This window comes from Triticum aestivum, chromosome 4A, assembly GCF_018294505.1.
Source record: "Triticum aestivum cultivar Chinese Spring chromosome 4A, IWGSC CS RefSeq v2.1, whole genome shotgun sequence".
In the NCBI taxonomy this organism is placed as follows: domain Eukaryota; kingdom Viridiplantae; phylum Streptophyta; class Magnoliopsida; order Poales; family Poaceae; genus Triticum; species Triticum aestivum.
Window position 1 is genome coordinate 693,723,102 of NC_057803.1, and position 18,965 is coordinate 693,742,066.

At 44.6% G+C, this 18,965-nt stretch overlaps 1 long non-coding RNA gene across 2 annotated transcripts; it reads left to right on the forward strand.

Moving 5' to 3' along the window:
- The first annotated feature begins 481 nt into the window (after window positions 1-481).
- Window positions 482-1,787, forward strand: LOC123083184 (uncharacterized). Of its 2 annotated transcripts, none has more exons than XR_006439223.1 (2): window positions 482-879; window positions 1,046-1,787. It is a non-coding gene; the product is annotated as an uncharacterized lncRNA (long non-coding RNA). The 2 variants fall into 2 exon arrangements; XR_006439222.1 differs by having other exon boundaries at window positions 1,064-1,787.
- Window positions 1,788-18,965: the final 17,178 nt, after the last annotated feature.

An 18,965-nucleotide genomic window follows, 5' to 3' on the forward strand; every position in this document is an offset into this window, starting at 1 on the left:
CAAAAAGGGCTATAGCCCTAGGCCTAGCACCAAGATCCCTTGTAATTCCTTTCTATGAAGTAATGAAAATTTCGAGAATTCGTGGTCCAAGGCAGCTCAGCCCTATGTGCAACTCGCTGCTAGCTTCGCCACAGGAAGGGGCGTTGCACTGTGTGCGATGCATGGGGGTGGAGTTGCGTATGACGGATGGCATGCAGGGTCACCCCGGGCATAAAAACCGAAGACCGAAAACCGAACCCCAAAAGACCGAGACCGAACCCGAAAAGACCGAACTAAAAAAGACCGAATAAAAAACGGTCAGCATAAACAAAAGACCGAATTTGTTACGGTCTGTTCGGTCCTGCTGTCTCAAAGACCGAATAGCCCGTAAAAACCGAACTAGTAAAAGCCCATACACAAGGGTTTACCAAAGGCCCATCCGGCCAGCCCAAGTCATCACACGATCTCACCCTCGGCTCACCTCACGATTCACAGGACAGCAACCAACAACCGCTTCATTCCCATTCCCCATTCTCTCCCACGACAAACCCTAGCCGCCGGCCGCCGCCCGCCGCTGTGGCCCGATGCCACACCCCCCTGAGCCCGTGATGACGGTCGCACCAAGGCGCCGCGCGCCCTGACCGATGAATCCTGGCGCCCCGAGCCGCGCTCAGGACAGGTGACGACCACGACCAGCATCCAAGCCGTCAACCGCCGTGCCCCGTGCGTCGCGCTACGCCGCCATTCCCGGCACTCGTGTGTCGCTCCATTGCCTGTGACGCGGCCATCCATCCCCGACCACCATCTAAGCTGGAGTTCTTCACCATCTTTTCCTCTTCCATGCTGGTCGCCGGCTCGCCGCGTACTGTCCTCTTTTAGTGCTCCACTTCGCAGATGAAGGTGAGCAAGCTACCTCATCTCTCTATGTGCATCAGACACATTTGTGATGTTCATGTTCTGTACTGTCCAGATTTTGTTCAGATGTTCATGTTCTGTGGTGTACAAATTTTGTGATGTTTATGTTCTCTATGATGTCCAGATTTTGTGATGTTTCTATGATGCCCAGATTTTGTGTTGCCCATAGGTAAAACTCAGCAAGAAGGCATGCTCCTCCGTCTTAGGATTTCATCATTCCACAAAGCCACGTCCGCGTCATTGCGTAGCGGAGGCCTGAGATTCTTACGTCCTCGATTGTTGAGATGTGGCCGGCGATTGAGAACCTTCAAGAATCCAGCAGTAATATGTTGCCGGCGATTGAGAACCTTCAAGAGTCCAGCAGCAATATGTCGCCGAACGATGGCCGGGCAGTTGTAGTCATTGGCGGTGAGGAGCATCAGTAATGGCTAGCTGCTGCTGCACTCGACACTGATGTTCAGGTGCATATGCAAGTATAATGTACGCACATGCTCAATCCATCTCCATGTCGTCAACATTATAAGCATTAGTGGACCATATATGCATTTGCATGATGGAGCCGTCTCAGCTAAGCAATAAAGCAAAAGTTCAGGTGCTCATTGCTAAGCTGCTTGCAGACTTGAGTATGGAAAGCAACTGATCGTCAACTACCTGCAGAATGTACTGCACCCGCGAGGAATATACTGGCCGTCTCGACGTTTGGTAGCAGTCCAGGGCGGCTGCAGTTCCAGTTGGTAGTAGGGGTGCTGTCAGCAGTATATATAGTACTGATTTTCTATTTTAAGATTTTCGTGTGAATCTTGTTGCTGGTGAAGTAGCGATTATATATACTACATATTTTCTTTTTTAAGATTTTCATGTGTTGTACTGTTTTCCATGCAGATTGCATACAAGTGTTACTTGTTTGAATTTTTCTTATTTACACATACGCCTCTATACATACATTTGTTGTCTCTGTACACACGCCTTTGTACACACATGTACCTCTGTACTCTATACACACGCCTTTGTACACACATGTACCTCTGTACTCTATGTAGTTTGCATACAACTATTACTGGAAGTAATATAAATCTGAGTTCTAGTAGCTATTAATTTGGTCTGTTTGGTCGGGACAGAAGACCGAATAGTAAAGACCGAAGACCGAATAGTGAAGAACCGGAAAGACCGAAATTATTTCGGTCATCAATTATGGAAGACCGAATTTTTGAAAGACCGAAAAGACCGGACCGAACAAACCGAAAAGACCGAACGCCCGGGCTGAATGCAGGGTACACAGCATAATACAAGTCTCCCGTTTTCCGTCACTATGGTATATTACTTGCAAGAACAAACTCTACTAGCATAAACTCTCTCTTGGAGATAATTCATCTAAACACGAGCAGTGCAGGACTAACAAATCAAAGATCATATATGTCTATAATTATGCAGCAAAGAGCTCATATGAATCCATGAATAAAACAAATGTACTCCCTCCGTTCCTAAATATAAGTCTTTGGAGAGATTCTACTATGAACACATACAGATCAAAATGAGTGAATCTACACTCTAAAATGCATCTACATACATCCATATGTGGTTTATAGTAAAATCTCTACAAAGACTTATATTTAGGAACGGAGGGAGTAGATCCGATCATAAAGAGATAATTCATCACACTGCAACAAACACACCATAAAGATTAGATCAGATGGATCACAATTAAGAGCAGCTCATGAGATCGCTGTATTAAATAAGGTCTATCATCCTTGTTAGGGTAAAACTTACTGAATCGTGACTATAATAAAAGTTCATTATGCATGTGTTAACAGGTGGTTCCTGAATGGTAGAAGCACTCAGCTTTGATCATTAACAAGGTGGAGCAACTTCTCATTATGTGGAGGGAGCTATATGCATGGTAATGCCTAGTCTTAGCATGATCTCTTTTTGTTTGTGTTAACATCAAATCTTTAGGGAAGACACTTCCTCCATAGGGCTGATTTGATTTGGTGTTGAAAACTGCATGCTTCCTTGTCGTGAGAGGGCCATGCATGTTGCTAAATTAAACCAAAGTTTGTGACTCCTCCGTGGTTGGTGCGGGCACTCTATTGTAACTAGACTAGAGGTTGCCGACGTAGCCATACATGTCACATACAGGGACAATTTGTTATTTTGGTATGGGCTCTCCTTGTACCTTTTCTGTTATGCTAGCATCATGCTACTTCTTAGCTAGGGCAAGATTGCATGCATCTTCTCCATGAATGATCTTTGTTACTTGTCGCAGTCTAGTTTCCATATGATGGCTTCCTTGATCGGCATTGTTGCCATGTTGCCCAATCCTCTTCACCTGCATTTGCAGAGAGTTGTGACAATCTTGTAATCATGTGAGTTGTTTTTTTAGAAAAGGAGGATGACCCCCCGGCCTCTGCATCTGGACGATGCATACATACAATTTATTAATTATTCTCACAAGATCTTACAAAGTCATACAACAGCAAGAGTAAAGCCACCGTTTAAGCAACAGCTGTCGCTACACCTATCCAATTGATGAAGGGGCGCAGATAGTCTGGGCCTAATACCAAACAGACATCACAGCCAAACCTAAACATCTAAGACCTGAGGTCCCAACCAGGACGCCTGCCAGGTATGGGGCACCTACCAGTCCGGTGCACTCCTCAACCAGGACGCCTGCCAGGTATGAGGCCGCCGCAGCCACCTGCCACCAATCCATCTTCAGTGTTGTACTGCTGCATCAACCTTGTCCTGTCTAACTGCTGTCGACGCCACCACGACGCCAGACAGCGCCACCTCCCTGCGCGAGTTCATCTCCACGCATCGGACTCCGGATCTCCACAGCGCCACGCCGCCAAGATCCACAGCCATCAATGTATAAGATGAAGTACCACTCCACCAAAGAAACCGTCCTCTGTTCCCCGAGCCCGTGTGTACCTCCATGAATGACGCCCCCAAGGGGGAAACGACACCAGAGCTCCGCCATCATCCGATCAACTGATCTATGGTTTCCCCCGGAGGTAGCAGAGAGTGACCTTGAATTTCTCCACGGCGATGCCTTCAAGAAGGGAACGACACAAACAGTGCCCACCGCCGGCCTTTGCAGTAGTCAAAAGCAAGTTTTCACTCAGATCTGTTTGAAGAAACTTCATCTCTCGTGCACGGGCCTCCGCGTCCTGCAACGTCCCCGGGAGCGGGATCCCAAGATCCGCCGCCACAAGGACCCACCACCCGACCGTCATCCCTGAAGGGGACGACGCCACCACTGTGCTCGGATCCGGCATCACGCCAACGCCTTCGGCCGCCCCCAATCAAATCGGTGAAGGAGGATAGCCAACGCGAGCGCCCACCACCGCTTAGGACCGGCGGACGGTGCCCGAGCCGGACCACCCGAAGGAGAACCGATCTGGGGCGGGAAACCCCAGATCCGCTGCCGCCAGCCCCCGCAGCGCCACCGGGATCCCATCGGGCTGCTGCCCGAGGGCGCCAACTCCGCCTCCATGTTGTACGTCCAAGGACGCCGATGTATCTCAGCCAGAGGATCCGCTCGTGAAGAAAGAAGGAAGGCCCGCCGTCCGTGCTCGCCGGCCTCCTTCGGCGGCGGCGGGGAAGAAGGGTAGGAGGGAGGTCGAGGGCGGCGGCGGTTGGGGCGCCCGTGTCGCCCCTGGAGGGGACGCGAGCGAGAGTAGAGTCGACGATTGGCTCAGCGCTAAGGTAAGCCGAGAACTTCCGCGATTAGTTTAGTCCATGATCTTCTCAAGCCCGATGTAGTGCAAGCTGTCTGATTGACAACAAGGACAAAAGCAACGCATTTGCAACCTTTTTTTTTTGCATGTGATTGAATGATGGACATGGATTAGGAGTGGCTACGGTGTTCCAGAATCTCATTCCTAAATACCCCAAGTGTGCTGAGTAAAGCGAATATGACGTGACGTGGCCAGCTCGATCGGACATGAGAGGATCAATCAACAATGGTCAGTTTACGAGTAGCTACATGGATCAGATCAAATCAACTGAAACTATATGGATCAATCAATGGAGAATAAACAATGCGAGGAGGCCTCGCCCACTCTAGCGGGTAGTACTGCTGCTCCCTTGTCATTTACGACTGACCAACGGCAACGTACCGGCGATGGCTACGTCCATGGCCGCCGCCATGATTAAGCCGCTGACCCACGGCTGGGGGAAATTACGCTGCAAAGCTGCTTGCTGAGTAATGGAGAATCCCTCGCCTTTTGATTGTGCGTGTGCTGCCTTTGCCATGCACGAGTTAGGCCGTTACATGATGGTGCCTCGTAGGCTACGACCGGCCGGCCCATGCATGATGCCGTCCTGATGCCAAAACTTTAATTTGGCACAACTTCATTAAACTTGACTTGTGAGTAAACTCAATTCTGCCCATGACCACATGCCTTTTCATTAGGACTGAATGATGATTCAAACCTTTTCGTTAACAATAACCCACATCCAAATTTGCAAGTAGGGCGAGCAGATAAGTACTGTAATAGCTAGTAATGTTGATGGAAATCATCACATGGAATAGAAAATTTTGAGGGGCCGGCCGGATGCTCTCGTCTCTACAAGTTCATTCAAGTTGAATAGTACTACTATGGTTGAAAGTACAGATCAGGTCATTTTGAATGGAACCATCGGAAAGGTGCAGTACAAAACCACCGTTGATCCCGTCATGTGCGTTCTGCATGGCCCCAATCCGCACACACGCTGACACCACGCATACATGTTACAGGCTTATCTATTTTAATTGGGTGACTAATTTCCCGCCAATTACTACACTACATGCATGCGTGCGTACGTACGTACCCACTACTTAACTGGGTGATCTTGTCGTTGTTGCGTTTATCGATCTATCAGTTACTAATAGATCCCATGATCCCATGATCCCATGCATGATAATTAAAGTTAACTTGTATAATTTCGATCTAGAAGAAGCGTGCACAGCCTCCACTAATCAGGCGGAGAGCGAGAGATGATCATGCCTGACAATTCAGTTTTAACAGTGCCCGCACTAGCAGAGCCAATGCAAGCTCCCTCTCCCCGAGAGAGAGAGGATATATCCCATTGTTAGAGCCTGGAACAAAATGTAGCTTCCCCGTGCGTTTGGATTTTCGACCGTCCGATCGAGCTCCCTGACGCGTCCTGGCCGTCGGATTGCGAGATGGAGCGATCCGGGCCGTCCGATCGCGAGATGGAGCGTTGTGGCCGTCGGATCGAGCCCTATGCTCAGGTTCATGCCACCGCCTGTAAATATCGTGCTCCACGGAGGGCATTCTCGACTTTTCACACGTCGGCGTATAAAAGGAACTCGCCCTCCGTTGCACCCCTCCCCTTCACTCCAGCCGCCGCCGCCCCTAGCCTCGTCCCCCTCGCGCCTCCACCCCCTAGCCTCGCCTTCTCCTGCTCCCGTCCTCTCCTCCGCCGCTTGGTCGCCGTGCCCGTGCTGCTCAACCCCCGCCGCCCCATCGGCTGCTCCGTCGCCGTTCATGGCATCTGGGAGGCACGCGGCCGCGCCCCCTCCCGTCATGCCGTCAAGGGTAGGAGGCAGGGGTGGCGGCGCGAGGTTTGCCCTCGGCCGCCTCACGGCCTCTCGCACCGCCACCTTCTCTCCCGGGCCTCCTTCCCAGCGCTTGCGGTGCAGCAGCGTGGACGCCGCCACGTTCTTGATCCAGTCGGATCTGGCGCAGGTCGCCGTCATCCGGCGCCGCACGGCATTATTCCAGATCGGGCGAGGTCGCCGCCAGGAGAGCAGGAGCGGCTGCTGCAGCGAGTGCAGCGGAGGAGCCCATCCTGGTCAGGCCCCACCCCGGCGGCTGCGTGTAGAGGAGGAGAGGTCGAGGATGGCCCCAGTTCGTGGAGGTGAGTTCGTTCTTTCTGACCTGGGCTCATCCACTAATTCATGGCTTCCTTTTTTTGTTTTTATATGCTGCAGATAGGGTTAGCAAGGAGGGGCCGAAATCACTATTTTGATCCTTTCAGCAAACTTTGTCACAAAGTGAACTCGACATTTCTTTGTTGGACAGAAGCGCTAGCTACCTCAGCGTTGCTATGTTGGGCAGAAACGCCGCGGGCTATGACGTTGCTAAAAAGGGTCAGATCATGAAATACTTTCATGTCGAGTTCATTTTGTGACAAAGTTTGCTGAAAGAGTCAGAATAGTGAAAAAGGCCGCGAGGAGGAGGTTGTCCCCGTGAAGAGGCAGCGTGAGGCAGCACCGGCGCCTTCCCATGTATGCATGTACAGAGAATGGATGATGTCAAGTGGGTAAGGACGCCGTCAGTACGTGATAAGATTAGGTGCTGGACTGCTGGGTACCACGTCCACCCCATGCCCAAATCACACAGGTAAGCTTATACTCCATATATGATTTTTTTCATCTCAGCTGTACCCGAATAAAAGAACCATGCCCAGAACGTGTCTGCCTTCACCAAGATTAGTATTTTCTACAGGTCTTGCATCGTCTCCTACTGACCACACATGCCCCAATGATACTAATAATACCAGAACTCACAAATAATACCAGAACTCACCAAGATTAGTATTTTCTAAAACTTTGCTTCTAGGGTCCAGTAGGTGTTCTGTTTGCTGTTTACTAATGGTCTGATCTATTTATTGTTGCATGTGCAAATAGTGATCCTTGTTGCTCACTGATACATGCAGGTTTATTAACCTTTTCCTTTTCTTCCTATAAATTTTCTTTGATTCAGTTATTTGACTAAATAGTATTATATGCCCAGGGTCAATTAGTACCCAAAATGCTACCTTTAGTTTCTGCAATTGTTATTATGTTTCTGATTCAGTCCTGTAGTTCAGTAGTTCCAGTGGATTTTGCTAAATGGTTTTGTATCTATAATTAGTAAAAAAAAGGCCTCGGTTGGTTTCTACAATAATTTCCCTCAAGCTTTCTACAATCGGATATTAATTAGTTATTACACATATAGAGCTCTTTAATTTCTTTGTTTATAATATGACATTCCCTCATTAGTTTTCTGTTATGTGGAAGATATTTTTATTTTTCTGTGACATGTGCTTTGTTGTGTGCAGGTTGCAGTCACAAGGATGATCTGGCCGACCATGTCAGCAAGGCCAACGCAACAGAGTTGAAGGAAATATTACGGTAAGAGGAAAAAATAAATGCTACAATCCCTCTTTCTGTTTTATCGTTCGGTTGTACCGTAATTCCATGTTTTCTGCAATACTGCTTCTCGGTCAGTCCTGTCTCACTTGCTGGTCTTGTTAAAATGTTTGACATTCCTCATTGTTCTTTGGTCTTCTTGAATGTTGCACACATGAACATGGTGTGATGACCCGTGTGCAACCTCAACAAGTGTGAAGGTGCTGCTAAGTTAGAGGATTGATTAGAAAGTAATTTGTTTTCACTGTGTGCAATGGCAAATATTTACTCATTAAAACAGCTAAGAAATTAATTTAGTTTGGGTGGATTGATTATTTATAAAATGTTGATGGTCCTTTGCTTGGATCTTTAGGTTGAGTCGTTGCTTTTTTACTTCAAACTGACGGATTTATCTTCAGCCAAAAAAAAGCAGGCTTGGTTAGCTTCAAGGAGAAAATATTTCAAAACCGTGTACCTATTGAAATGGCATGGAAGACAGAGATGGCAGCAGCCTGCATCCTCGAGTAATGCTTGCTAAAGGGGTGTGATATTTCATTTCCTCAAACTCAGATCCCCTCATCTTATTTCCTATGTTATTTTCAGATTGAAGTTGCCTCTTGCGGAGTATCAGGTTGCTGAAATGACGACCAGGGTGGATGCCCAAAGTTACAGGTTTTGATTCTTTATGTTTATTTTTGAATTTATTTTTCTATTGCTACAGTGTGATCATAACCAGATTATGTAATAACCATTTATAGTTCTAAAAAATTCCCATGAATTTTCTTCAATCCAAAGAGGGGCCTTAATTTCGTAGTAGGATTATAAACCGACAATAGTTACGGATCAAATAAAGGTGTTGCTTGAAAGATAATTGCATGAGATGTTCCTGTTCTTGGCTCTAATCCAGTGGTATGGCTGTGATCAATAGTAATCTTTTTGATTATTAGACTGACAATATGCATGATATATATATAGTTTAGTTAACTTCTTATCTACCACACTGCAGAAATATCTACCTGGGAGGAGGCGCCGAAATTTAGAGGCACACGGGAGATGCTAGAGGATGATAATAAAGATGAGGAGAAAGCTCAGGTTTAGTTCTTTCATAATTTTTGTTCTTTTTTTAGAGTTCACGAGAATTATTTGCAGACAATGTTGTGATGCTCCATTAGTGTAATGATATTGTTCTTATAGTGCAATATCCTATGATGACAACTATAAATGTCCTACTCTATTTGTTAGGATATTCTATTCATGCTATATTCCTTGTTAGTTTTGTCTTCATCCTACTATTTATGGATATTTCCTTTATCGCCTCCACCGGACATGAGTAACCCGTGGCATTTTCCATGCTTTTCTTCTATATAGTGGAGGTTTCATCAGAGAAAACTGGTTCCACAGAGGTTTCATTAGAGCTAACTTTATATTTTACATCTTGGAACCATTACTATTCGCTTAGAGGAAAGACGAAGCAGCATCTACTTTTAATTGGAATAATTATGCTAGAAGACATATTCAATTTACTATATCACATAATCATTTTTTCTCTGTTAAGTATAAACCACAACTCGGAGGAAATTGACTTTGCAGTGGTGTTCACTGGCAAGTCCCCGTCGGGCTCGGAGGAAATGTTGGGAAGAAGCATCCACACCCAGCCGTCCTCCCCGCTCTGGTTGTTCCAGGTTGCTCTTTTCTCTCTCTCATGTCAACTTGGTTCCATCTTATTTTATACTAGATTGGAAGTGGGTTGCACACATAAATCCAAACAGGTTGGGGAGGGGATTCATCTATGCATTTCAGTTGATTTCTTTATGGAATTTAGCTCGTGATAAGTTTTAGAAATTACTTCTGAATTTATACACCCTGAAACCTGATTTGCAGACTCAGAATATAGTGTCAGAAATTTTCATAATTCAGGTCACAGGATATTGGTGCTAGAACTTAAGCCTCGTCGTAAGCTCATAGTTTGCATTGAGCATCCAAATGTAATTTTTAGAACATAATTTGTTGAGGCTGCAAACTGTGAACTAAAAAGTAGTAGCAGTTAAGTAAGACCTTACCAATATCTATTAATCAGATTAGTGTGTTGTGTGGCACAGTAATGTGTTATTCATAAAGGTGGAGATTAGAGTTTGTCTGAATAGCATCATAAAAGAGGTACTATTGTTCATATGTGCATATAACATGGCACCAAACAAAAGGATCTAAAATCTAATTCTGCGGTACAGCAATAGGAATTCACGTGCCTAATTTTTTTATTATGTGGCTGATATGGTAACTGTTTCTGGTTGTATTGCATTGACTCATATATCAGCTACCTCTGTAGCATGAACCATGAAGCGCTTATGCAGTGCATGGAAGGCTCCAAGAAAAAAGTGATATTGTGCCAAACGTGGATGTTCCATATGAAGGGGGTAGCCTGTCCTGCACCACAACACAAAGATGACGGGATGATTCATCTATGCATTTCAGGTTTTTTACTTTTTCTGGAATTTATCTGCAGTAAATGATAACAATTCGAGTAGTCTCTTTAGTTTTTCGCATTTCATGAGTTGAAGGAGATCAAGATGTTTTTGATTTGTTTTCTATGGTTGAGAAGATCTATATGGTCGATGCAGGATTGAATTTATTTATTTGTGGATACTAGCATCGCCCATCTTGTTGTGTAATTGCAGCTTGTGTTGTTGCTATAATTTGTTATGACTTCTCTGTTTTATAATATTCCATGTAAAACAGAATATCCTTGATGTACATTCCTTGATTTTTTAGTGTTAAGGGCCAAAATATATATCCTTAATTAGTTCTTCCTTTCGTACAGTGTAGATGATACTAGCCCTTTTATGAATATATATTCATTTTAGACTCTAGCTCAGGTCTGCGCATTACATAAGGAGTTGAATTTGTCGGTTTAAAATATTTTTGCTATCAATACTTTCTGTCCTTCCAGACAAAAGTTATTGGTTTTGATTTTTTGCTAATTTAAAATATTTCTGTTATCATCAATGTAGATGGGAAGGGATAGGAGCTCAACATGAAATTGACTATATTGTGAAGGCCTTTAACTCATAAGTACAAATTGTTTTTTATAGAAAACACAAGTAAAGATTATGTGAGGTGATTTACCCATTTTTAGAGTTTGCTCATTAGTGTATCCCTCACTGTTAATTGCTATTCTTAATTGCTATGAATTTTTAACCATTCTTATAGAAAACACAAGTAAAGATTATGTTTAGTTTCCCATATTATTTACCTGCTTAATTCCTATGAATTTTTTCAATGTCAGGTTTGTATCCACACCTGTATGCTTTTCGTCGAAGTATGACTTTGGTGTCTATTATGGTACGATATTTTCAACTTTGGTCTCTACTTGAGAAAAGGAGGAAAAACTACAGTTCAAAGCCTTTTATAAAATGCATGTCACTTTATTTTCTAAGATATAAAAATTACTTGAATTATCTGTAGCATACTTCTCTGTCATCTAATATTGGTCACCCAAGCAATCTAAACAAATACCAATGATATAATTACGCACGCATGTCACTTCCTTTTTTAACCTGTATGAAGAAAAAAGAAAACCTGTATTAGCAAAATCGTTCAATATTGTTAGTCGAGCAGTACACATGTATGAACAAAAAACTGACATGTATGAACAGAATCGTTCAATAGTTTTAGACAAAAAACGGACATGTATGAACAGAATCGTTCAATAGTTTTAGTCGAGCGGTGTATAGAAAAACCGCCGCCCAAATGCATATGGAGTACTATAGCTGAACAAGCCAATTGTATGGTAGAATATGCTACCAGGCTTAAAGTTTAATATTTATTGAAGAGAAAATATAGAAAAGTAAGGGCCGAAGGTAAATAGAAATATAGAATACTACCATGTGTTTAACTACACATCAAGCATTTATTTGTGCACTTTCTCATCTAAAATAATCATATCAGTTATATTATCCTTTATCTCACATTCTCACCAGTGCACTGTGCCAGTCAGTTGTCCTCCTATCTGAACTTCATTGCTCTTATTTTGGTTCATTTCTTTGCAACATTTTATTCCTATTGCAGCCTTCAATCAGTTTTAGCCTTGAATCATTATGTATCTTTAGCCTTTAATAAATTTGTATTTCCCCTTATTTTGATACATTGCTCTACGACAATTTATTCTTATTGTGTTACAGGTACTTTAATTGTAAGTGCATGCTTACAGAGTTCTATCATGCACAATCATGTATGCACACTGATCTATCCAAAAGATTAGCTCGCGACCCTCTCCGCCCACACCGCCGGCTCCCTGGGAGGCCGCATCCGGCCTGCCACAAGTGCACCTATGTCGCCGCCTCCCCGGGGGCCGCAATTGGAAGTGGATGACCAAGGAGAAGGCACGCGGCGGGGGCCAGGCGCTCAAGTGGGAGGAGGAGCTCGCCTCCCCCAACGACGACGACTTCAACCGTGGAAGTGGGAGGCCAAGTCCAAGCCCGGTGCCGCCGACAAGGCCAAAACCAAGTGGGGCACCCAGGAAGCCAACAAAGATGACAAGAAGAAGCCGACGAGGAAGTGCGTCCAGAGCAAGGAGATCCCCGCTGGCTGCGACATCCAGATCGAGGTACTCAGCAGAACAGATGAGATTTTTGTGGGGGTTTGGCCCCGATCTGAATGAAATGTAGGATTTTCTGTACTCCAGTAGCATACTCCAGTACTGATTGCAGTAGCTTACTCTAGTAGCTTAAATGGAACTTCACTGTTACTCCATTAGCTTAAATGGAACTTCACTATTTTGGGTTTTCCAGTAGCTTAATGATCTCTGCATCACAATAAAAGTGCAGATACAAAGCCATATGAATTAATTATTATACTGAACTTTTCCTGAGTAAGCCAGATGATTTGCTACTGCTATCCTGTTAGGTGAGTAAACACTAAATGTTTCATTAGTATGGAAACAAGTGTTGTAGTGGTCAATAGCCTCATGTTAGTTCATCCCCTCTTTTTGTTGCAAATATTCCCTAGAGGCAATAATAAAAGGATTATTATTATATTTCTTTGTTCATGATAGTTGTCTTTTATTCATGCTATAATTGTATTATCCGGAAATCGTAATACACGTGTGAATACTTAGACCACAACATGTCCCTAGTGAGCCTCTAGTTGACTAGCTCGTTGATCACCAGATAGTCATGGTTTCCTGACTATGGATATTGGATGTCGTTGATAACGGGATCACATCATTAGGAGAATGATGTGATGGACAAGACCCAATCCTAAGCATAGCACAAGATCATGTAGTTCGTTTTGCTAGAGCTTTTCCTATGTCAAGTATCTCTTCCTTAGACCATGAGATCGTGTAACTCCCAGATACCGTAGGAGTGCTTTGGGTGTACCAAACGTCACAACGTAACTGGGTGACTATAAAGGTGCACTACAGGTATCTCCGAAAGTGTCTGTTGGGTTGACACGGATCGAGACTGGGATTTGTCACTCCGTATAACGGAGAGGTATCACTGGGCCCACTCGGTAGTGCATCATCATAATGAGCTCAAAGTGACCAAGTGTCTGGTCACGGGATCATGCATTACGGTACGAGTAAAGTGACTTGCCGACGATGAGATTGAACGAGGTATTGGGATACCGACGATTGAATCTCGGGCAAGTAACATACCGTCTGACAAAGGGAATAGTATACGGGGTTGCTTGAACCCTCGACATCGTGGTTCATCCGATGAGATCATCGAGGAGTATGTGGGAGCCAACATGGGTATCCAGATCCCGCTGTTGGTTATTGATCGGAGAGCCATCTCGGTCATGTCTGCATGTCTCCCGAACTCGTAGGGTCTACACACTTAAGGTTCGGTGACACTAGGGTTGTATGAATATGAGTATGCAGCAAACCGAATGTTGTTCGGAGTCCCGGATGAGATCCCGAACGTCACGAGGAGTTCCGGAATAGTCCGGAGGTAAAGAATTATATATAGGAAGTGTTGTTTCGGCCATCGGGAAAGTTTCGAGGTCACCCGGTATTGTACCGGGACCACCGCAAGGGTCCCGGGGGTCCACCGGGTGGGGCCACCTATCCCGGGGGGCCCCGTGGGCTGAAGTGGGAGGGGAACCAGCCCCTAGTGGGCTGGTGCGCCCCCCCTTGGGCCCCCCTGCGCCTAGGGTTGGAAACCCTAGGGTGGGGGGCGCACCACTTGCCTTGGGGGGCACTCCACCCCCCCTGGTCGCCGCCCCCTTGGGAGATTCCCATCTCCAGGGCCGGCGCCCCCCAGGGGGCCTATATAAAGGAGGGGGAGGGAGGGCTGCCGCACCCTGAGTCTTGGCGCCTCCCTTCCCCTACTACACCTCTTCCTCCTCCCGCAGTTGCTTGGCGAAGCCCTGCCGGAGTCCTGCTGCATCCACCACCACGTCGTCGTGCTGCTGGATCTTCATCAACCTCTCCTTCCGCCTTGCTGGATCAAGGAGGAGACGTTACGCTGACCTTACGTGTGTTGAACACGGAGGTGCCGTCCCTTCGGCGCTAGGATCTTCGGTGATAGGATCACGACGAGAACGACTACCTCAACCCCGTTCTCTTAAACGCTTCCGCACGCGATCTACAACTGGTATGTATATGCATCTCTCTCTCTCGTTGCTAGATGAACTCATAGATTGATCTTGGCGAACGTAGGAAATTTTTTATTTTATGCAACGTTCCCCATCACTTTTAGTTTTCCTTCCCTTCTAAACTTCAATTTTGTTGGTTCTTCTTATGGATATTCACCCCTTTAAAGCCCTATGAATGGAACCGCTTCGAAATAGGAATTTGAAATGGTCTAGACTGGTTCAGTGTTCTGTCTAATTAGAAATAACTCCCCCTTTTGATTTCATCAATTTTTTTGTACAACTTAGGCCCTTGTTGTTTTATGGCAAGGTTGTTTTAACAAGGTGATCTATACATAATTCAGTCGGTACTGTTGGAACAACATGATATCGTCCAAAAGAAAAATCATAATGTAGCACAACCAACCATTGCCATATTAGATTACCATCAGAGCTCACAAAAAGGTATTCAGAGTGTTGCAGAATGTTCTATAATCTATTAACGTAAACTGCTTTTGCTTTTATTTCCCAGCTGCAGCCACTGATTTGAATCCCCTCTCTTCCCGTGCAGTCTGTTCTGTAGACACACAACAACTGCAACATCTATGAACTCCGGTGGAATCCTCAACCAAGGTTCGCCAGTACCTGCATCGTTTGCCTTGTCTCAAAAGAGGCTATATAAGCTACGTATTTGTGTGTGCATTTTCACTTCTCCTTTACCAGCCACAGCTTTGTTTTATAGTGCGCAACTATCTGACGAGGGTTAAGTAACTGAGAAACTAAGCTTTGGGAGATCCAAAATCGTTTTAGATGGTACATCATGAGAATGAAATTCATGTTTTCCACCTTGAGGCTGTTACACGCGTACTGATTTTTCTCTTTGTTGAGAAAATAAATTGTTTTGTCTTCCTATGCATAAAAAAATAGTGAATCTGATGCTCCATCAAGGTGGGCTGAAAGGATTGAAATTACTCAACTTATTTTTTTTATTATATCTGATTATAGATATTTTATATAGTATCATATACTGTTAATAAACAATTTTGCTTTTTGCTTGACATTGATGTGGTGGTGATTTGCTTTACAGGTTAAATTATCTTACCGCCATAATGGTTTACCGAATAAAGATTTTTTTGTCATGTTTTTGTACCATGTCTTCAGGATTTTCTCTTGCCATACATAACATGTCACAGTCCTTCAGGTTTTTGGGCTGTTCTTCTGCCATTCCATCTATATGTGTGTGTGTGTGTGTGTGTGTGTTCATGTGACATTTTCTGTGACATGCTCAAAGTGATGTAATTAACCGGACCATTACTGTTATTAGTGCTTAGTTCCTCCTATATCTTTCTTTGAGAAATTCAATCTGTGGAATATATATTGTGTAACCATTAGCGGACTGGGTGGGTGCTGTCATCGTGCTTTGCTATTCATTACTGTTATTATGTGTTGCAATTTTTTATTACATTTGGTATTGTATGGTCGTTGGGTTGGATATGACCGCACCCGGTAGGGATGCGGGGTGCGGCAAGCTGCACTTTCCATCTAGTTTCACAGGAAGCTACCTAGCCCTCCAGTGAAACCGCGGAAAAAGTACAACACCACCAACAAATTGAAGTTATTTATAGCTAGCTGCTGCTGGAGTCTAGAAGGATGAGGTACACGTGTGCCCACGGACACTCAGACACGCACGACGGACGGCTACGGCTACGGCGACGGAGACATGACGAGAAAAGGAGCAAATCTCCTCCTCCGGCGGTCCGTGGGTAGGGCATGTACGTGCTGAGTGCTGACGAACAAAGCCACGACGGCGATCGGTCGATAAAGTCTAATCTCATTACTAATTAATTCGCCACGGCTAGCTTAGCTATAGTACCATCAGTTTGGTACGTGCATCATGTAAATTAGTTGAGGCTAAGCTAGGATTGATTAGGATGCCTGCCTGCCAGCAAAAGCCTCCCCAAGAAGAATTTTAGTTACAAATTAATTCCTGCAGCACTAACCGAGCGATCGATCGAGACGAGGTTAATTAACATATAAATTCTCTGCCAGTACACAAAAAAGGTGAAGAACAAACAAGTTAGGGTTCAAGAACAATTGCTTGATCAGCTACTAGATCAACTGGACCGTTTTTCTCTCGTTTGATGACCATTTTTCTTTCCGTGTTTTACGATTTCCTTCTTTTATATATGCCCTGGATCTCACCCGTAAGAACAACAACGCAGGTCTCTATCATCCTTGTTAGGGTAGACCTTACTGAATCATGACTATAATATAAGTCCGTTATGCATGTGTTAACAGGTGGTTTCCGAACGGTGGAGCACTGAGACCTTTGATCATTAACAAGGTGGAGCAACTTTTCATTAAGTGGAGGGATCTATATGCATGGTAAAGCCTAGTCTTAGCCTGTATAGTACTTCCTCTGTCCGAAAAAACTTGTGGTGCTAGATACATCCATTTGAGGGACAACCTTCTCCGAACGGAGGGAGTAAATGATCTCTTTTTGGTTGTGTTAACATCAGATCTTTAGGGAAGGCACTTCCCCGCTAGGGTTGATTTGATTTGGTGTTAAAACCTGCATACTTCCTTGTCGTGAAAGGGCCATGCATGTTGCTAAAATAAACCAAGTTTGTTACTCCATGGTGGTGCGGGCACTCTATTGTTACTAGTGGTTGCCGACATGGCCATACATGTCACATACATGGACTATTTGTTATCCTGCTATCTCCTTTTACCTTTTATGTTATGCTAGTAGCATGCCACTGCTTAGCTAGGGCGAGATCGCATGCACCGTCTCCATGGATGACTTTGGTTACTTGTCGCGGTCTAGTTTCCAGATGGTGGCTGCCTTGATTTGAACTTGTTGGCATGTTCCCCAATCCTTTGCACTCGAGTTGGACTCGGTCCCATGAGGACCAAGCGGTAGCCACTTTGCTTGCTCCTCTCAAGACTGATGATGTGCAAGCTGTCTGATTGACAGCAAAGAAAAAAGCGATGCATGTATTCCTGCATTTGCAACTTTTATTGCATGTGATTGAATGATGGACAAGGATTAAAAGTGCGCCACAATGTTCCAGAATCTCATTCATGAATTCCCCCGGTGTGTTGAAGAAAGAGAATATGAAGTGACATGGCCAGTTCGATTGGACATGAGAGGATCAACCAACATTGGTCAGTTTGTGTACGTGATTATGTGATGACCTGTTTGTGTGCTCTAGCTCTGCTTCTTTTGGAATCGAGGTGCTTGTAGAGTTCAATTGTTTTTTCCTTTTAGGTCACCCAAGGTTTTAATTTCGGAAATACAATAACTTCAATTTTACGATGTCAAATTTCACTTGATTTTAAAGAACTTTAATATAATTTAAATTTAGTTTAAAATCAGTTCGAATCTACATCGAAATTTTGAGGATTAAAAATATTTCAGACGCCACAGAAAGGTGTGAAATTACGGAAATTTCACTGAACTTTCATTGAAAATTTTAACCCTGGGGTCACCTACTGAGTTTCTTTGTATGCGCTGCAATCTCGGTTTGAGACACCTAATAATCTTTCAAAATAATTTGGAGAACATACTTATCACGGAAGTTTCGTATGCTTGTGGAGCTGAGCTTTTATTCACTGTTTACTTTGGACACGTCAAGTGGTTGGTCCTCTACACCATGTGAGGTGTATGTTGGTCATCTGTCTATTGTCACCTGTATTGGCATTTTGCAGTTTGCAGGAAGCTCCATAACTTAAGGAGGACATTCCAGATAGCGTCTGGACCGAGAGGTCTGGATGAGAGCTTCAGGCTCAGGCTTTCCTGGCCTGGGGCGACCACCGATGGATGGCAAGATGGAGACCGTTGCCATGACTAATAATATGTAGTGTAGTGGAGTGGAGTATGTAGTACATAATACGTACTCGACGTCCGTTGGGTGAGATGAGCCTGGAGTAGTGGAGTGTATCTTCGAAATGGCCATGCAGGACCAGAAAATCGCTGCCGTGTGGCTTTATTTATAAAGTCGTGCTAATGCCTTTTCTCTAAAAAAAAGGACCAGAAAATCGACGGATCAGACCACTGATTATTGCTTCTTCTACTGAAAAAATCTACAGTTTATTTCACCGAAACGGTGACTATTTTATTTGTCAGTGTGAGTAGACGATCAGTGAGCTAAGGATGCAACGAAATCAGATCAAATCAACTGAAACCACATGGATCAATTATTGGAAGAACACGCCATGAGAGGAATCCTAGTACTGCTCCCTAGTCTTTTACGAGTGAGCGTGATGGGGTGTTAGGTGCTGTTAATGCAACAGATTAGATGCCCGACCCCCGACGGCAACGTTCCGGCGATCGCTACGTGGATGGCCGCCATGATGATTAAACCTCTGACCCCCGGAG